This window comes from Crocodylus porosus, unplaced genomic scaffold, assembly GCF_001723895.1.
Source record: "Crocodylus porosus isolate Cpor-Errol unplaced genomic scaffold, CroPor_comp1, whole genome shotgun sequence".
NCBI classification, from domain to species: domain Eukaryota; kingdom Metazoa; phylum Chordata; order Crocodylia; family Crocodylidae; genus Crocodylus; species Crocodylus porosus.
In genome coordinates this window covers 125,161,213-125,179,886 of record NW_017728931.1, presented here as the reverse complement: position 1 = coordinate 125,179,886, position 18,674 = coordinate 125,161,213, and the positions used below count along the sequence as shown (strand labels likewise).

Below are 18,674 nucleotides of genomic sequence, written 5' to 3'. Positions count from 1 at the left end.
GTTTGCTGTGACAGAACATAATTATCAAAGCCAAGTTTTGGCTAGTCAATGCCCTCCCCTGTGCTTACACAAGGCCCTACAGTACAACCAGCTAAGCTTCATTTGATGAAATATCTAAACCTGAATATCTGAAATTGTTTCAGACTCTACAGTAATGTTTCTGTAGCTAAGAATTTTATGAGCGCAACAGATTGGCTTAGCTAAGTAGGGTGCAGACAGGTCAGTAATTGGATGGGAAACTTATTAACTTTAAAAGGAACATAGTCAGCTTAATTTTTTTAATTCAGAAAATGAAAAAAAGTCTGAAGCAGCACTCTTTTATCTATAATGTCCTGGCTTTTTAAGTTCTTTTAAAAATGAATAACTGTTACCCAGTGATGCTTTTAGAAAATCACATGGATGAGCCCAAGAACAATGCACCAAGTATATTCAGGCCCACATCTAATTTCGCTTTCTTTCTCTGCATACACTTACCTGCTGCCTTTTTAACTCCATCTTAATCTTTCGTACTGCTATTATTGTTAAACAGCAGTTAGAGGTAAAATCCTCTTGTAGAGCACAGAGATAACAAACCACTAACAAAACAGTGGGACTGACAATATACAACAGTGAATGAAGTAAACACATTGAAAATAAAGCAATATCGTTTTCTTTAATATTTTGTCTATGATAGCAATCTTAATTGTTATTCTTAAGCTGACCCTAAAGAAATCTGGGACACTGCCCCCCATCCCCTCACTCTCTCTAGTCAGTAGTGCTGCTGCAGGCAGAGGCAGGGGTGAGATGACATGGTGCACCGGGCAGCGGTGCCTGCCCACCTGCCTACCTGGCACACTGCCCTGTTTCAACACCCCACGCCCCTGCATTTCCAGGATGCTCATTTTAATTCATACCAGGTGGCTGAGACCTGCCTCTGAATTCTGTGACTGTCCCAGCTGAACTGGGACATATAGTCACCCTAGTTTTTCTGAAACATAGTCAATATAACATTTTCAAGCAGAATTTTGAGGTTTTAAAGGTAATATGTCATTTTTAAAATGTTACTGTATAGGAATATAAGAATTGTTTTTCTTAAGGAAAGCGCCAAAAACACAATGATGACAATTAATCTTCCCATAGAAAAAGTTTTGCAAAAATAGAAGAAAATTCATCTTAATCTTTATCATTTTATGGTTAGTTTCTGCCATGAATCACAATGGGATTAATCTCCTTTTTAACCCTGTCTAATGTACTTGCAAATATATTCACTAGCGCAGCACTTCCCAACCAGTGTGCCGTTAGACGTGAACAGATGTCCCCCCAGGCATTTGGGAGAGCCATGCCCCCGTCTGTGTGTGTGTGTGTGTTTGCCTGTCTGTCCACAGCAGCAGCAAGCGAGGGGGGCATGCCTCCAGCCAGTGATTCAAGCGTCGCACTACCCACAGCCCCCATGCCACTCTGCAGCTGGCCACATGCAGCAGTACCCTCAATGATGCTGCATTGGGCTGCCTTCTAAACTGGGCAGTATAACTAGTCCATGCAATGCTGCATGGAGTCATGAAGCTAATTAGCATAGGAAGCAAGCTAATGGACCCTGGAACTCAGCAGGGCTAATTATCCTGCCCAAGGCAACACCTAGATACAACTTTACTGTCTCTAATATAGGCTGTAGTCCATAGAGAACAGCATAGCATGCTTGAGGGTACCACTTCCAGGCACAGTAATTTTACACTGTGTTTAACTTAGGCACATGGCCATCATTAGAGCTAGTAGAAACTGCACAGCTATAAATACGTACAGTGTTTTCAACACTAAGAAGTAAGTATCCCAGATCAAGAATAAAATATGATTAGATAAGCCAACTACAGAATCACTCTTGAACCAAATTCATGTTTTAGGCTTATAAGAAAAGAAGCTGGAATGATACCAAGCGTGAAACAATTAGCACCTGGGGCTATTTAAAAAACAAATGTGGTAATTAAATGTGTATTATTGGCTGCTTGTTGCTCTACGCTGTTTAAGAATGTTTTTACTAACTCAGCCTTCCTATTCATAGGTCACATTACCTTATGTAGACCTTAGATAAGAGAATCAGCAAAACCTTATTATTTGGATGTCTCATGTAATTATCAGTTAGAATCTCTGAAGAGCGATTATTCTACCAACAGTTCTTTCATTATATTTACCTGTTTCGGCTACTTCATAGTAATGTGATGTTTTAAAACTATTTAAAACCCATTAGGTAATTTTAGAATAGGTTTTAATAGTGATCAACCTGATTAATTTCCCATCCTGTCACTGTCTATATATACATACAGTAATTGCCTTTTCTGCTGCCTGAGAATGCTTTGGCAGCCACACATTCAGTCCCTTAACCCTTGCTCCTGCACCACTTCCTCTGGCACTGCTGATTGTCTCCGAAAGAGCTTTGAACCTCAAGCTTAAAAAACGTAGCATCTGGAACCCAGGTCGGAACCCCAGCGGGTTTAACTTGCAATAATGCAAGCGGCCTGATGAAAACTGCACATTAATTACTGCTGTCTAGTTTTAGACCCACGGAATTTGGGATCAATATCAAGGTGAATCAGAGGGGCGAGTTGGTTTGTTTGGTTTGGTTTGGTTTGGTTTGGTTATGGGGGGTTGGGGGGGAGGGGAGGGTCTCTCTCTCTGCCCCTGTCCCAGAATATTTTCATGCGAGTTATAGATTGTCCTCCAATTCCACTTTCAAATCTCTAGTTCACTTATTATTTGACCACTTGCTTTAGGCATATAAACAGTAGAGGATTCCAATGATCAGTTAATCAGAAGGTTTTTTTGTTTTGTTTTGTTTGTATTTAACTATAACATCAAGAGTCTGGGTCCTCTAAAGGAAACCTTCTGTATGTTTAGTCAGAGATTCTGTAAATATTTCTTTTTCTCTCTTTTGCACTGGCTTTTCTTATATAACATTCAAACTGTGGTTTCTCCCCTTGCAAATTTAAATTGCCATTAGGAGCTGGCCTTACTCACAGATGTTTTGTGCCACTTTCCGGTCCAGATTTCCATCTTCAGTTTATCTTCAGTTTCTTTCAGCCCTGGATACAAAATATCTCCAAACACAGTTGCATGAGGTTTTTAGTATTTATCCTTCTGTTTGCCTTTAAATAAAAAAATACACTAATATTTAGTTAAACATTTGAGAGTTGTATTTCACTACTCCCAGGCTTCAAGGCAAAAAACTCACAGTGAAATAAGAAGGAAATGAATAAATAGGACAAACAAAATTAATCTGAAGTTCTATTAAATAGTATCTGCTCTTAATTAACCATTCAAAAAGGGATTTCAGACTTTAAAAATTCCCTTCCCAGCATGCTGTTATTCAGAAAAGCTCACTTCAGCATTATTTTCTGTCTCTCTGTTTATATCAGCCCCCTTACTGTAGTATCTGAATGGCCTCCCAAGTAATTAAAAAGAAAAATTTAAATAACAGTCTCAATCTCTCTGTTCCCTTCTGGCTGGTAGGAAAAGTAGTGGGATTCTATTACAGGGAGTTTTTGTTTCCATGAGTATCTTGCGTCTGTGTGCGCCATGAGCTTACTGAAGAAAAATTAAGATGAAGAAATGACCAATGGTGCTGTTTCCTGGTGTTCTAGTGTCTTAGACACCTACAGGTAGAATAAAACCTTGGCCTTGTTCAAGGGTGGCCAACTATGTGTGCGTGGTGCATGACTGATCAGAGAAGTGACAGGCAACACAGTGGCAGATCAGGCAGGGAGCAGAAAGCAGAACAACTGATCAGATAGGGAGCACAAGAAAGGGAGCAAAAAGTAGAGAATCACATGCAAAGGAGGGGCATATAGTAGCACATGAGCAGGGTGGAAGGCTAACTCATGGGACAACTGCCAAAAATGTTGGCCCCCACTGGCCTAGTGTACTGATAATTATATGCACAAAGACAGCATGCAGAGAATACAGTTAAGATTGCAAAGCCAAGTTTGGAAATTCTAGAATTCAAGCTGCCTGTGAAAGATTATGATACTATGTAGATGTACCTGGTCATATATAACTTTTCCTTAGGACTTCTGCCTCAGTTAGAGCACAAGAGAGATTTGCTCTGAGGATGAATATATGGCTGTCCAACATCTTGACAGATGAAAGGAAATATGACTCAGTCAGTCAGTCAGTCAGTCAGTGGTGCTTGGCAGTAATATGGGAGAAGAGCCCAGTGCACAAGCGGCAAGTCCTCCCACAGTGGCTACAGGTCCACTCGTCAGATGGAGGTTGAAGCACACTCTACTTCCTGGCTGACCTGCAAGCGTGAGCCTGGGCTTTGACTGCTCTTCACAGTGACTGTACCAGCTTTGACCTGGCTTCTCCAGACTGAGCACTTGTAAGCAGGGTTCTCCCAGTTGTCAGCAGGAACGCTGAATTTCTTGAGACCTTGCTTGACCTTGTCACTGTATCAGAGCTTTGGCCTTCCTCTACATCGTGGGCAGTTCTTGAATTGGCTATAGAGCACAGCCTTCAGCAGACTATCTTGAGGAGGGTGCTCCACGTGTCCCAGCCAGCAAAGTCTGCAAATGTCCACTGTAGTCTGCATAAGACTGTAGGCCAGTCCTCTCAAAGATCTCATTGTTGATCATCCATTGGCACCAAGTGCCCCCAAGGATTTTTCTGAGACAGCAAAGGTGGAAGTTGACAGACACTTTTGTTGTTCAGGGTTAGCAGCTTGTTTTTCCAGACACATGAGGCAAGTTACCAAAGGTGACAGAGGCTTTTGTAATTCTTGCACCAAGTTCTCTATCAAGGCTAAGTGAGCTGGTGAGACTTGAGCCAAGATAGCAGAAGTGGCCTACGCTGTCCAGAGCTTCATTATTAACATAGTTTTTGGGTGGGATGTTGGTGCCCTGTGACATGACAACTGTTTTCTTGATACTGATTGCCATGCCAGATTTGATGCATGCATCAGAGAACCTGTTCATCATGATCTGCAATTCATCAGGTGAGTTAGAGGCGAATGCAATATGATCTGCAAAAAGCAGATCCCAAACACTGAGCTGGGTGACATGCCTTTTGCTCTGAAATCATCTGATGTTGAACAAGCTGCTGTCTGTCTTCAGTTCAGTTAGTATGCCAGATTGATTGTCTCCAAAAGCCTACTTAAGAAGGATAGAGAAGAAGATGCCAAAGCCAGTAAGCACGAAAACACAGCCTTGCTTCATGCCAGTATCAATGCTAAATTCAGATGATGTTTCATTTTCATACTGGATGGTTGCCTTCATGGAACTCATTGAAGAGGAGAGCACCTTTTGTGGACAGCCAATTTTTGTCAGGATCTTGTAGATGTCATTCCTGCTAACCATGTTGACTGCCTTTTGTAGGCCAATGAATGCTACACAGAGAGGTGCTTATGTTGTTCATGGCTTTTTTCTTGCGACAAATACAGTGTAAAGGACAAGTCAGTTGTGGAGCATCTAGCTCTGAACCCACACTGGCTCTCACGGTAGATTCTCTCAGCAAAGACTTGGAGTCTTTTCAGCAGGACCCTTGCAAACACCTTGCTGACCACGCTGAGCAGAGATATCCCTCAGTAGTTGTTGCAGTCTGAATAAAGGTTGTGTTTATTAGACCCATACAGACTGTAGCTGGTTTATAATGGAAGTGGCAAGGAATTGCAGAGAAGACAAGAGAAAGCATCATGATTAAGGCAATTAAATGCTGCCCTGGCAATGTGGATTTTATACCTGAGTGATGCCTCTGTGTGTTCTTCATTTTCTGAAGGTTCTGCAGCTTGATTTGAATTTGCAGCGTTAATAGTGTTCTTTTAACCTAGCTTCACCACTCAGGAATAAAATCCACATTGCCAGGGACTGTGAACTGTACTCATGAAGCTATGGTATTTAGGGTTGCCCTTCTAGAAGAAAAGAGTAAATGTATTTGCCTTTCTTCAGCTAGGTAAGCAGGATGTATTTATTTTCTGATTGCCCTATTGTTGGCTGTTATATGAGATGACCATGAACAATGATTTTAACATTATTTTAAAGTACTCTGATCAAGGATCTTTTCCAGTGCAGATCTTTTCCCTTAACAGAGAAAATCAGTTGAGTATCCTGCAATAAAATGAAATGCTATTTTTACATGGCTTTTTTCCTTGACTTGTCATACATAAGTGGTCCACTTTCTTTATATGTATTATCTGATTATAAACGTATGCCCATTTATAACTACAGAAATTTCATAGGCAGAGCCCTAACAAGTGATTCTATTTAGAGCAATTCCTTCTTATTTGGTTCTTATGCTGGAAAGGAGAAGAAAAATTAATGGCATTGGTAAAAAGATAATGATATATAGTACGTGACTGTCATGTTCCATTGCAATCCCCTGTTTTGCAGAGTTCTTTTAAAACGGTTTACCAGCATGCTTTTTTGCTTAAGTTAATATCATGGCCTAATCTGTGACTGCAGTTATAGACTGTTTTTATGTCTATGCTTCCAATAAAAAATTTAATGGCCTAACTAGGGCAGGACAAACAGGGCAACTGCCCCAAGTGCTGATGTGGGGAGGCACAAAAAAAGCAGCTGCTGCTAGCACCTTCATAATCACAACCATGATCATGGTGGCATCTGGAATGTAATATATAACACAGACACCACAAAATCATGGAAGAAAACCCCACAGCTACAGTTCTTGTAATATAAACCTCGACTGCTTAGCTTACATCCTTTCCCAGGACTTGCAATAATGTCTCTATGCCCTAGCCCTGCATAGCATTTCTTAAGAAACCATGGGTCTCCACTGGAAAGCCAGCCACACATGTAGGCTTCAGAAAGTGTAAGAAAAAATCATTACGTGTTGAGACCCCATAAATCAGCTGCTACCTCAGCTTATGCCCTTCCCCATGCTATTGAAGGTTGGCCTTACTCATCTATGGTGAAACACTGATACATATATTTACTACATGCTTTTAAAGTCCTCTCTCTTCTACCATTAAAGTCAATGGGAAATGAGGCTGTTCAACACTGGGAACTTAGTCCAGTTACGATTTAGAAGTCTGACTTTAGTCACCCAGCTTTGAACATCTTGACTTACAGGTTTTGTATGATTACCATTTTTTGGTGTGTTTTAGACTATAATTAAGAGGTCCTCATACTTAGTATTTCAAGAGCCCTTTAAGAGAAAATCTTGGATTTATTATTGCCATGATTTTGTAGGGTCACACATCATTGTCCGAAATCATTGTTGTTTTAATTTGTCTGTTTGCTATTTTGTGAGTTACTTCAAGGGAAATTTCAGTGTATTATGACAAATATTTTTCATGGACGTATTCACCAGGGGGTTATTGACAAACATTTCATGGGACAACCTGCAGGTGCCTTGGTAACAGCCATTTGATAATGGAACTTGAGCTATGTACAGACATTCAAAAAGCCCAAGGCAGATTTAAACTACCTTACGCAATTTTCTCTAAGCAGACTAGGTTAGTGCAGTGGTGAACAGAGTACAAGTTTGCTCTTTGGTTGAGGGAGTGCACATGCAGGCTGCCTTCACTGGCTGAGGCCAGCAGGTTGGGGGCGCTCATGCTCTGATGAGCTAAGTCTAGCGGCTGGGCCACCCCTGATTGGCTGCCAGGCGCATGCCCTCCTCCCCCTGCCAGTCCTCTGCCAGGCGCAGTCCTGGCAGCTGGAGACAAGCAGTGGAGGCAGCAGCGTGGTCTGCTCCCTGGGTCATAGGGGCATGGGGGTCCTGGGGTGGACTCCTGCACATTCACCCAGGGACTCACATGCCCTCTACAAGCAAACACAGGTTCAAAGAGCACAAGCAGGCTGCAGGGGATAGACAAGCCCCCCCATCCCTCCCTCCCCGCCTCCCAGTGGCATCGACTACTGTGCTGACTCTGCTCTGTGAGAGCCTGGGAGCAGGGCCGGCTGGGTGCTTGGCCAGAGCAGCCATGTGCAAGCCAAGTTCCCATGTGCGTCCCTGTGAGGAGAGGGGTCCACTAAGCAGGCTGGGATGCTGGCAGACAATGGACTAGCTTGATTCAGTAGGGGATTTGGTACAGAAGTTCAGTGGTCCAAACTAACCTAATTCAAATAAGTGTAAGTGCACATCAATCCATGACTGTCTTAAACCAGCTTCCACCTTTTTTAGTCTGGGCTGTGCGCCCCAAACTTCTGTACGGTTGTGAGTTTGGTTAGACTTCCTGTCATTTAGTACGGATTATGTGTAATGTCGGTACCTAGCCTTGATGTGCATGGTTAAGAATTCCAGATAAAGTTGTAACCAAAGGGTTTGTCAAAGAGGCATTGATGTTGCACAGTAGTGGTAGATATTAATGTGTAATAGTTTGTGAAGGGTGCTCAGCACCTGTGTTGAGATTTACAATGTTTTTATTAAGCACATACACTGTTTTTTATCCCGAGCCAAATACCCTTGTGTAACTGCAGTAAATACACTGTTGTTTAAATAGGTTTACATGCAAGTCGATGTTTTAATTTAAGTGATAAAGTGTGAATTATTACCTTTATTTTACTGGGATCTTAGAATGTTATTTTATTGTTACAACGTGCCAGAGAGGGGTAGGGAGAGAAAAATGCAAAACAGTAGGAAGAGACTTAAAGCCAGAGGTTTGTACCCTGGTCAGCAGGGAATTGCCACTACTGCAGGGGGGAGGTGTTGGCATGGCCAGCAGCTACAGGGTTAATGTGGCAGCTGCCAGTGTATGAACTCCTTTATGAACCCCTCCTGCTGCCACCACCACCAATTTTCATTCCAATTAAACACTGAATTCGGGGATGAAAGACATGGCTGCAGGGGCACAAGAGGGACTCTTGGCTGTGTTAAAACCCCGGCTTCTGAATGTGCCTGCAGCAATGTCATCTTCCACAGGGAACTGGGGGAAGCTAACAGGGGGTCCTACCCCCACTCCCCACAGCTGGAGCCTTGAACCCCGTTACCTTCTCTCCAGCATCCCCGTCCCCCCGGTCAGTGTCTTGGACTTGTGCCCTAGTCAGCCATCGGACTCAAGGCTGCTTAGGTTACTGCTTAAAGCTTACTAGAAACATGAGGACAGCAGCAGCAGTTAGCTCTACTCTTTGTTTATTATTTCAAAGTAAAGATAGGAAAATGCACAGAACCAAAATCTTCCTTTTTGGAGCACTTGTTTGTACGTGTGACTGTGAAATTTTCAGATGTCTGCATGACACAGAAGGAATTAACTTGGGAGCTGTGGCTCTTGCCACTTAGATATTCCATGATGAAAAAGATTAGTGGTGGCTTTTTGCTTTCACACTTTGCTTTAACTATTATAGTTAAGTATTATAGTAGAACCTGCAGGTGTATAACTCAACTAGAGCTGGATAAATATTTTAGAAAATACATTAGTATACTGTTTTTCAATTTGCAGAGTGAGTACCAAGAGGCTTTACTTTTTAGAATTGTTAATTATTCAAAAATATTCCACCAAAATCTTTAAAAATATTTCATGGTGTATCAGTTGTTGATTAGTATTTGTTATGAGAATATGTTTTTTCCCAGAAATTCAGATTAATTTCCCAGTTTGACAAGATGAAAAATCACATTGAAATAATATAACTTTTGGGAACAGGCCTTTGCTTAAAAAAATCTCCCTGAGATTTCTGATTACCTTCCACACATACTGTTTAGTGTTTTATAAACTAACTATTTCTGTAGACCTTTCTGACAGACAGCTTTTTTATTAGAATATTCACCCAAAATGACAAAGATTAGGCAAACTTAATTTCTCACCTGAGCCAAAAAAAATCAGTAGGTAATTTAGGCTATTCCTTCCTTAAGAATACTCATCATTTTAATCTATTTCAAAATGCAACACTGAAGTCCTACTGCACTATAAGCTAAATTCTATTCTGTTTTGTGCATAAATGTCTAGCCTCTGGCCTGATGGTTAGAGCACTTTGCTGCCTGGAACTTGAGTCTCCTACTACCTGGGGAAAATACTCTAATGCCCTACAGCAGGCTTCTATGGCAGGGGCGGGCAATTATTTCCGGTGGAGGGCCGCTTACTGAGTTTTGGCAAGCCATCAAGAGCCACATGACAGGCAGCCAGGGCAGATCAATATTAATTTTCTAAATGTTTTAAGGACCCTGCAGACTGGATGAAATGGCCTGGTGGGCCACATCCAGTCCGCGGGCCACATTTTTCCCACCCCTGTTCTATGGGCATCTGTACATGTGCTCAGGGGGGCGAGGGGAGGGGCAGGTGGGTGCTTTAATTAACGTGACTCTGGGAGCTCCTCTAATTAAAGCACCCAGAGTGTCTTGTGTATCAGCATCCCTGTGCTTCAAAATGGAGGCAGGGGTGCTTCATCTAAAGCTCATTCAACGAGCTTTAGGTAAAGCACCCCCGCTGCCATTTTGAAGTGCAGGGATGTTGATACACAAGATACAGAGGCTGGCTGGAGCATGGTAATTACTATGCTCAAGCAGACTTAATTGAGTCTGCTCTGATGTGCTGTAATTACAGCGTTTCAAAGCAGACTCCACGCTCGTACATATGCGCCCTATGTGACTGCCCATATACTATGAAGTTGACTGAGGCAGCTTTCAGTACAAGACCAAAGCAGACTCATGCTTGTGAAGCCATAAGGCAACAACTTAACTACTCTACCACAGTGCTCTATGGAGATCTCTATGGAGGGTAGACATACTTTTTGAAACAGTCCAACCAGTAAGGGTCACTTCAAAAATGACTGAAGCACTTCAGAAATGACTCCTGAAAAAAAAAGAAATCTTGGTCAAGTGCTTCCTGAAACCTCTGTTCCCTGCAATGGTCCTCTGGCATCCTACATTTCTGCACTCCCCATGGACCCCTATGGGGAAAGAAGACGGAAGAGCAAGGCAATAGCCCCAAAGCCTGGCTGGAAAATACTGCCTCTCCATATTTTTAAGCCATTTTGAAGAGTTTGGGAAGCGGGGGTTGGGGGAATGCAAAATGGGGGAGGGAAGAATGTGCACATGTCTGTAGAGTGCTGAAGTATGCTGAATTTGAAATGCTCCAGGATTTGGAGTACTTCAAATGAATATTTGTCAATATCTAGACATTAGCATCTTTGTAAATCTATCTAAGAAATTGCAGTCATATCTATTTGGCAATTTTCAGTTGAATTTGGCTGAAAAACTTTGCTCGACTTTACTAGGGCCAGATGCCCATTTTAGACTCTGCCTGTTCCATATTTTGGGCCTTTACTTGTGAAGTGTGTATTCTTGCTGGGTGTATCATTCCAACTTGCAGTTATATAATGGGTTCCCAAGTAATTTCTTGACCTACAATAGCATAAACCATGTGATTAACTGTAAATAGCATTATCTGGTTCATAATCCATGTTTGGCTGAACCTCAGGCTCTGAATAGCTAATCCCAAAGAAAATTACTAAATGGAAATCCTAGAAAATAGAATAAATATTTAAAAATGGAAATATAATTAATATATCTGAAACCCTGCCCAGACTCCTTTTTGAATAATTTTCTATGGGACTAACACTGTTGGGATTCTGAGCGGCTCTTTAAAGAATGTGAGTGAAAGTAGGATTGTCTAGTTTACTGAGACGTTGGAAGTCTGGAATATGTTCCAGGCATTAGTAAAGGTTTACTATGTGACTTCAAAATGTAGTTTTGGGGCTTCATTTTCTACATCTGTAAAATGAATACATTTGTCTGTCTTATAGAGAATATGGTAGACTTAATACTGTACTTGTAAAGCATAACTATGAGATACTCAGAGAAAAAAACTGAATGGGTCTGTTGCTGCTCCCACTGAATGCAGCAGCAAAATTCTTGCCATCTTTGATATTGTTCTTGTAAAGCGGAAATTTTTCAAAGTCACAACGGTCAGTTAACTACCTCACTCCCATTTACTCCCGTTGGGTTTCATGCACATAACTGCTTTGAACCCTACCCCCCACCCCTCCACACACACCCCTTAGTATTTGCATACAGTTATATAATGGTTGTTGCTACTACAGAAAACTTTCAGAAAGCACAATATGGACATCACAAGCAATTTTTTGCCAACTGTAAATGTCAAGGGAATTACAGGACCAGCAAACATGGTTTTATTTGACTTTAAGGAAAACTGAACAAAGGCCAAAGGAATTTTTAGTGCCAGCTATAACTACAAACCACAAAGCAACTTTAACTATGCAGCCATTCATGATAGCTCCATGTTCAAAAACAGGTGTCTGTTTGCTTTTTAGATTTATTGCCCTGGTTAAATACTTCTGTTATTCATAATATCAGGAATCAAATGCACATTTTTTAAACTACAACACCTAATTGCTCTCTTAATGTGATACTATGTTAGATATTGTAGATATCTATATCTTGCAGACATTTTTTGGAGTCTGTATGCACATAACAATAGTCATACAGGGGAGGAAGTTAGAACAGTAACCAGGTTTGCCAACTTGTATATACAAAGTATACTACTCTGCTACATGGAAAGAACTAGCTGTTCGATTTCACTTAAAAATACCTCTCACATTTGGCAAGCAATTTAAAGAACAAATGTAAAACTCCTCAGCACCACAACAGAACCATTCCTATAGAAAACTATCGCTCACACTGATAAAACACAGAATGTGGGATGAGAGCCCTTGGAAGTCAATGGGAGCTGCATTGTAAGCACAGCTAGAATTTGGCTTTACAGCAGAGAAACAAAGCAGCTTGTCTTAGGAAACTGAAAAGCCAAAAAATGTTCAACAACATGGCTGAGAAGACAAAATGCCATAAATCTCACACAGTTAAATCTATCTCAACCTGCTACTACCTTGACCTGCTGATAAGAATATAGAATTGTTTTTGGGTTAGCTGTTCATTGGACCCCGGGCTCTTTTCTCTGTCTTAGATAAGAACTTTTATGACATCCTTCCTCCTTCTTCCTTTCCCTCCTTATTCATAACAAAACCTGTGTTTGCCTAGCAGATACCAAGAATAACTCTCACTCTTTTGCGTGGAATATGTTCTTCCTTTGGTTATGCTTGTTTCTATTATCACTGTTTTAATAATTAAATTGGATTGTGATAGCCCAGTTACTGGACCAATGTATCAATTAAATGCTCTTTGCCCTGAAGAGCTTACAGTCTCAGCAAGTTCTTTGGCAACTCCTTTGCATCATTTGGACAAGTTCTGCTCTCTGGGTATGTCCATGCCACACTGTACTTTGCAGTATAGAGAGATCTAAATTAGATAGATTTGGGAAGCAGTCTACCCATGTTAGCATGGAGCTCCATGTGTACAGAACTACCCGGTTTCTCAACATTAATTCATTTAGGGCAGGGCTTTCCAACATTTAAGCAGCCAGGAGCCACACACCCTGCAGGCTGTGCTACCAAGGCCTGCACTACTTGGTACCATGGACTCCCAGGACCACATAAGACATGTCCCCACACTGCACCATTCACCTGGGCAACCTCTGTGAGCTCAAGCATACCCCTTCCCCACTGTACTATGCTTCACCATGTGCCAGGGCACCCCACCTCATCCTAAGACTGTGTACTGCCCTGCTGCATCATACCTCTTGGGCACCCTAGGCTACCAGCTCCCCCAGACTGTGGACTGTGTTGCACTGCACCACCCCCTTCCTCCCTGGGGTGGGGAGGGGGAAGCCAGGGACAGAGGGATCATGAAGACTTCAGTTCCTTCTGAAGTCAGAGCAATGGGGGAGAAGGGTAGAAGCCAGGGGACTGCAGTTTGACCCTTTGTGGGCCACATGGCCTACAGGTTACCAGTTGGACAGTGCAGCTTGGGTCTCTGTGCTGTGAAACAGCGCCATGCAGGCATATATATGCTCAGATGCACATAAAGCTCTGGCGGGTTGCAAAGGTGCAAACAAAGATAGCATTTCATCCCTTTCATTCAATGGACATTATGTATGTGCCTCTGAGATTATCGTGTGATGCTTTCTACATAGTTTGGAATAGCTGAGAGCAGAATTGGGAAAGTGAAGTTTAAATGAACCATTCCACCTCCCTTCATTTTGTTTCGTGTTAGGATTTAAGTCTATTTTTCTCTTAGTCATTGAGAGAACAACTGTGTTTAATGAACTGGAACTCAAGTAGGTCAATAAAATATTACCTGCATGATTACAAAGGACCTACTGGGTATGTGAGTCTGATTAACAGTCATGTAGTTTAGATTTGAATGAGATTAGTTGTGCAGTTAAAGTTTAAAACAGTTTTTTCAGAAAGTAGAAAAGCCAACTAATTTTCTGTTTTAATGTGCAACAAATTGCCACGTGAAAAAGGCTTCAAAGAAAAACAGGATCTAGACAATAAAAAGTGGGCAAGCAACAATAAATATGTCTCTTGAAAAGATATGGACCCACTAGGCAGACTGCTCTTTGGAATGCCTATGCCCCCCTGTGTCAAAACAAGAGTTTTAAGACTGGAATTCAACTTCACAGAAAACAAATGAGATGAAGAGAAGGGGTGTAAGTAGGATGACAGTGTTCTTTACTGTTATTCTCTCTCTTTTTTTTCCTCCTGGTACTTGAGACCCACTCATCTATCTGTAAAAAGAAAATATGAAAAATAACAGTGGTTCTTCAAGTACTTTTTGCTCTAGGTATGCATGCACTCCACATGCCCAAGAATGAAGGATTTTGGCAAGTTTCCACTGCATGTGCCTGAGTGTCCTCTTGCCCCACACAAAAGATGTAAGAGACAGACAGCCATGAACAACTGGTTCCTCCTGGCTCTGGGGGCCACCAGTGGCCAATCACCAATTGAGCTGGGGGGATCCCCCAGTGGCTGATCACCGACCAGAACTGCCAGCGGCAAACCCGAAAGTGCTACCAGTGCTTCTCTCAGGGGGGCATGGCCAATCTTAGGGGATGCTCGTGCACCCACATCCCCCCACTCCCCCCCATGCATTGCCACTGCAGAGAGGTACCATCTGCCACTATTTCTTCTCACTGTTTGGGGCTGTGAGACAGAGAGCTACATATTGTCTGAGTCTTGACGTGTTTCTTTTTACCATTTCTATAAATAACTTGCAAATATTAGTGTTGGTGTGAAGACAGTTCTATTTCCATCTTGCCCCATGTGGAGAAGACAAATATTGTAGGTGCCTTTTGCTTTAGTTTCCTTTATGGGGAAAAAGTCCTGTTAGGTTTTTATATACTAAACTAGTAAATTGACCATGAAGAATGATGGGGAGGGGGTGGGGAAGGTCAGAGGGATGGAGCACCACCACCCACCACCCTGCCCTACTACCATGTCCCAGGAGTGGCGGGGAACTTGCCCCACTGTCCCCCTCCTCCAGCACCCTGTGCTGCCACTGCCTCCAGTGCCACTGGCCTCACGTCTCCCCACCTGCCTCCGGCCCTGCTCCTGAGGTGGTGGAGCACCACCATGATGGCAGGGATGGAGCGGCGGGGCAAAGCCAGCACTGCTGGCCTCACCCCCATTCTCTGTCCCCTCTGTCCCTGCTGTCATGGTTTTATTAAACAATTAGAGTGCTTCAAGAGCATTATGGACAGACAGACAGATGGATTAAGCCCTTTATTATATAAGAATAATATCCTCTAGTAGTTCCACGAGACATCCTAACATTGTTTAATTCATGGAAGGATGACACATGAGTCCAAAGGAATGCCTAAAATAAGGAACTCCCCCTCACTATCAGTAACAGTACCGTAGGAACCAGTGTGACCCACGTGCAGCCCCATGCTGACTGCATACTTGCCTGCTCACAGCTGCAGCAGCAGCAGCAGTATTGGTGGGGTAGAAGTATGCTGGGCACAGGGGAAAATCATCCCCTCCCCCTCAACACTGCCAGCACTTCCTGAAGCAGCTGTGCAGAGCCTGCACTGGGCTGTTCTGCACTGTCACTGGTGCCTCAGGGCTTCCCTGCATGGCAGCAAGGGTAGCGCAGAGGAGCCACAGGTCAGTCCAGTGTGGGCTCTGCACTGCTGCTGCAGGAAGTGCTGGGCAGTGCTGAAGGGGAGAGGCTGCTTTTCCCCAGATCTCTAGGGGGAGCACCACTCACTACTACCCCCACACACCCCATAAACCCCATATCCACCCACACATCCCCCACAAACATACCCCTACAAGCTCCCTATCCCCACCCACATGTACACATACCCCCACAACCTCTCCCACACCCCACGTACACCCACCGCCCCCACCCCCCCCCACCCATACCCCCACACCTCTCCACACTCCTCCCAGTATACAAGAATAAGACTTCATATTGAGCTATTATGCAATCACCTCTATATACATAACACAAACATACACAAATCAAAACAAAAACATCTTTTTAAATAAATTTAAAATATGTTCTTGTGGATGTTAGAGCTTTTAGTATATAATTTTGTTTTTTTTCTGGTTCCAAGATGGCAAACCCCCTTCCCAAAAAGAAGTACTTCCAGGGCAAGGGCAAGGACTGATGGTGACAAAGGTCAGGAGGCAGGACTTCTGATACCAAGATGGTGACAGCGGGGCGGGACACCTGTCAAGGGGTGGGGCTACATTTGCAGCCCTTGACAGCTCACCAAAATTCATGAAGTGGCCCTCCAGCCAAAATAATTGCCTGCTCCTATGCTACACCTAGTAACTTGAGGCAGTAGGCCTGCTCTGTACAAACAGATGTTGCTTCTACAGATTGACTACTGGCTGAAAGTCAGACTTGAAAACTATCTTGCTCCTTTCATGTTTATGCCATTTGCTGAAAGAAAGCAGAGTCAAATAATTTATACTGAAGACCACCCAAATGTATTTCAGGTTACATTAAGGTGTGTTAAAAATGATCTATCTTATATTAAATTCCCCAGCTCCAGTTAAGTCTTTTGATCATGGCCCAGGCAGCTTCCTTGTGAAGTGTTTCCACTTCAGATATCTGTAAAGCAGTGACCCAGGATTGATACACACTAAACAGAACACTACTGTATTGTTGAAGCATCTAGATTAGTTGCTTCTTTTGGCAGAGTTGTGCTACAATCCCTTTGATCAAAGCTGTACCTTCCTCACCTCAGGTCACTGGTTTTGAGACATCAAGAATAGAATACATATATATATGACACAGAGAGACACAGACAGGGACAAAGAAGAAACAATGGTCACTTACCTATGCAGGTAAGAATTCATAGTGCAATGGTGATATGTTGCCCATATACTATAGGTAGTCGAACTACCTTTCAATTCTGCAGTGAACCACATAACGTACAAATAAGAACCTTCTTTATTTTCTAAAGGAAAAAAGGAAAGTCATGTGCCAGTATACACTTTTGAAACAGAAACATCCTATCTGGATAGAATGACAACTTTCTTCATCTTGTTCCAGTGACAGGTCTAGTTGCCACTGACATTGATGACCTGTCTATATATGGGGCCATTCAGAAGTAGCTACTGCCCTTTAAATACGTACTTTAATTCAAAAAACGTTCAAGTGTAGACAAGCCCTGATAGGAAGAAGGACCCAGCTAATTTAGTATAAGCAAGTTTGAGAAAGGGGCTTTAGATTAGATGTGCTGTGTGCCTTAACAGAAGAAGAAATTGCAAAAGACTGGCATATCTATACTCAAGAAAGAAACTCTAGACTGAATGTGCTGCCTGCTTTTGGACTGACACAAAAGGGATTTTTGGCTAGCTAGCACTGCAGAAACTGAGGCAACCAGTGTGTGGACCAGGATTTTTGCTATGTCAGAAGAAAAAAGCTTACAGATTCTCAAGCTATTTGGAAGATAACATCCAGAAGACTTAACAACATGGAAAATATAACTGGAGCTACTGGTCAAAAATAACATCAAGATAACTAAAAATAGGAGGAAGTCATGAGAGGTTGATAACAGTGATAGAAGTGGGCAGCAAAAGTGAAGGACTGGGCATCTTGGAAGAAAGAGGCAAGGAGCAAATTTTTATCTCAGCAATATTTTATTTTAAATCATTGGATTCTCCATACTTCACTCCTTCAGCAGGATGTTTTTAGATAACATTTATCCTTACAGCCTTTTTGTGCAATTGTGATGGGGTGTTAATGGACTATAACACGGTACTGTACTAGAGCATATGGCCATGCTGTCTGTTTCTGTTATTTTTATCATTTACATCTTACATCCAGTGCATACAAATGGGGTTATGTAAGTTATTTTCTTTTGTAAGAGGTGAAAAACAATCTGGAGGTGTTGTCAGTCTCCAATATGGTGAGGGATGGCTTTTGGAATGGAGACTACTCAGATTCAAAGTTTACTTTAATGGTTTCTTGATCTACAGATGTACATTCATTTATTTTTCATTGTAGAGTTTCTTACATCTTTTCAAACAAGTTCTTGAAATATTAATAATAAAGATGGTGCCTTACATTAATAAAAAAAACCCCTGAGATCCCAAATAACTCAAATGGCTTTATAGATGCCCATAATAATATATTATTATGAGGTAAATAATATATGACAGCTAGGTACAACTGGCTTTGACTGAAAGCATTAAGGCCAAATTGTGCTCCAGTCTGAACTCTCAGCATATGTCCCAGTTTTGTCTCAGGCCCTGAAAGAGAGGATTTGGACTTGTTAAGGTCTAGACCAGTGATATTCCACCAGGGTGTCTTGAGATCTTTTTAAGGTTGCCACAGGGTATCAAATGATGGTAGCAGTGTTAAGTGTACAAACGTGATTTACAGGATAAACCCAGAGATTTCAGATAGGAATCCATAATCTCAAAAGCATCCTGCCCTGTTGT

At 42.2% G+C, this 18,674-nt stretch overlaps 1 protein-coding gene across 12 annotated transcripts in view; it reads left to right on the top strand.

Moving 5' to 3' along the window:
* MAGI2 (membrane associated guanylate kinase, WW and PDZ domain containing 2) overlaps window positions 1–18,674 on the top strand; it is a 1,214,455-nt gene that overhangs the window by 921,505 nt on the left and 274,276 nt on the right. The window lies entirely within an intron of this gene.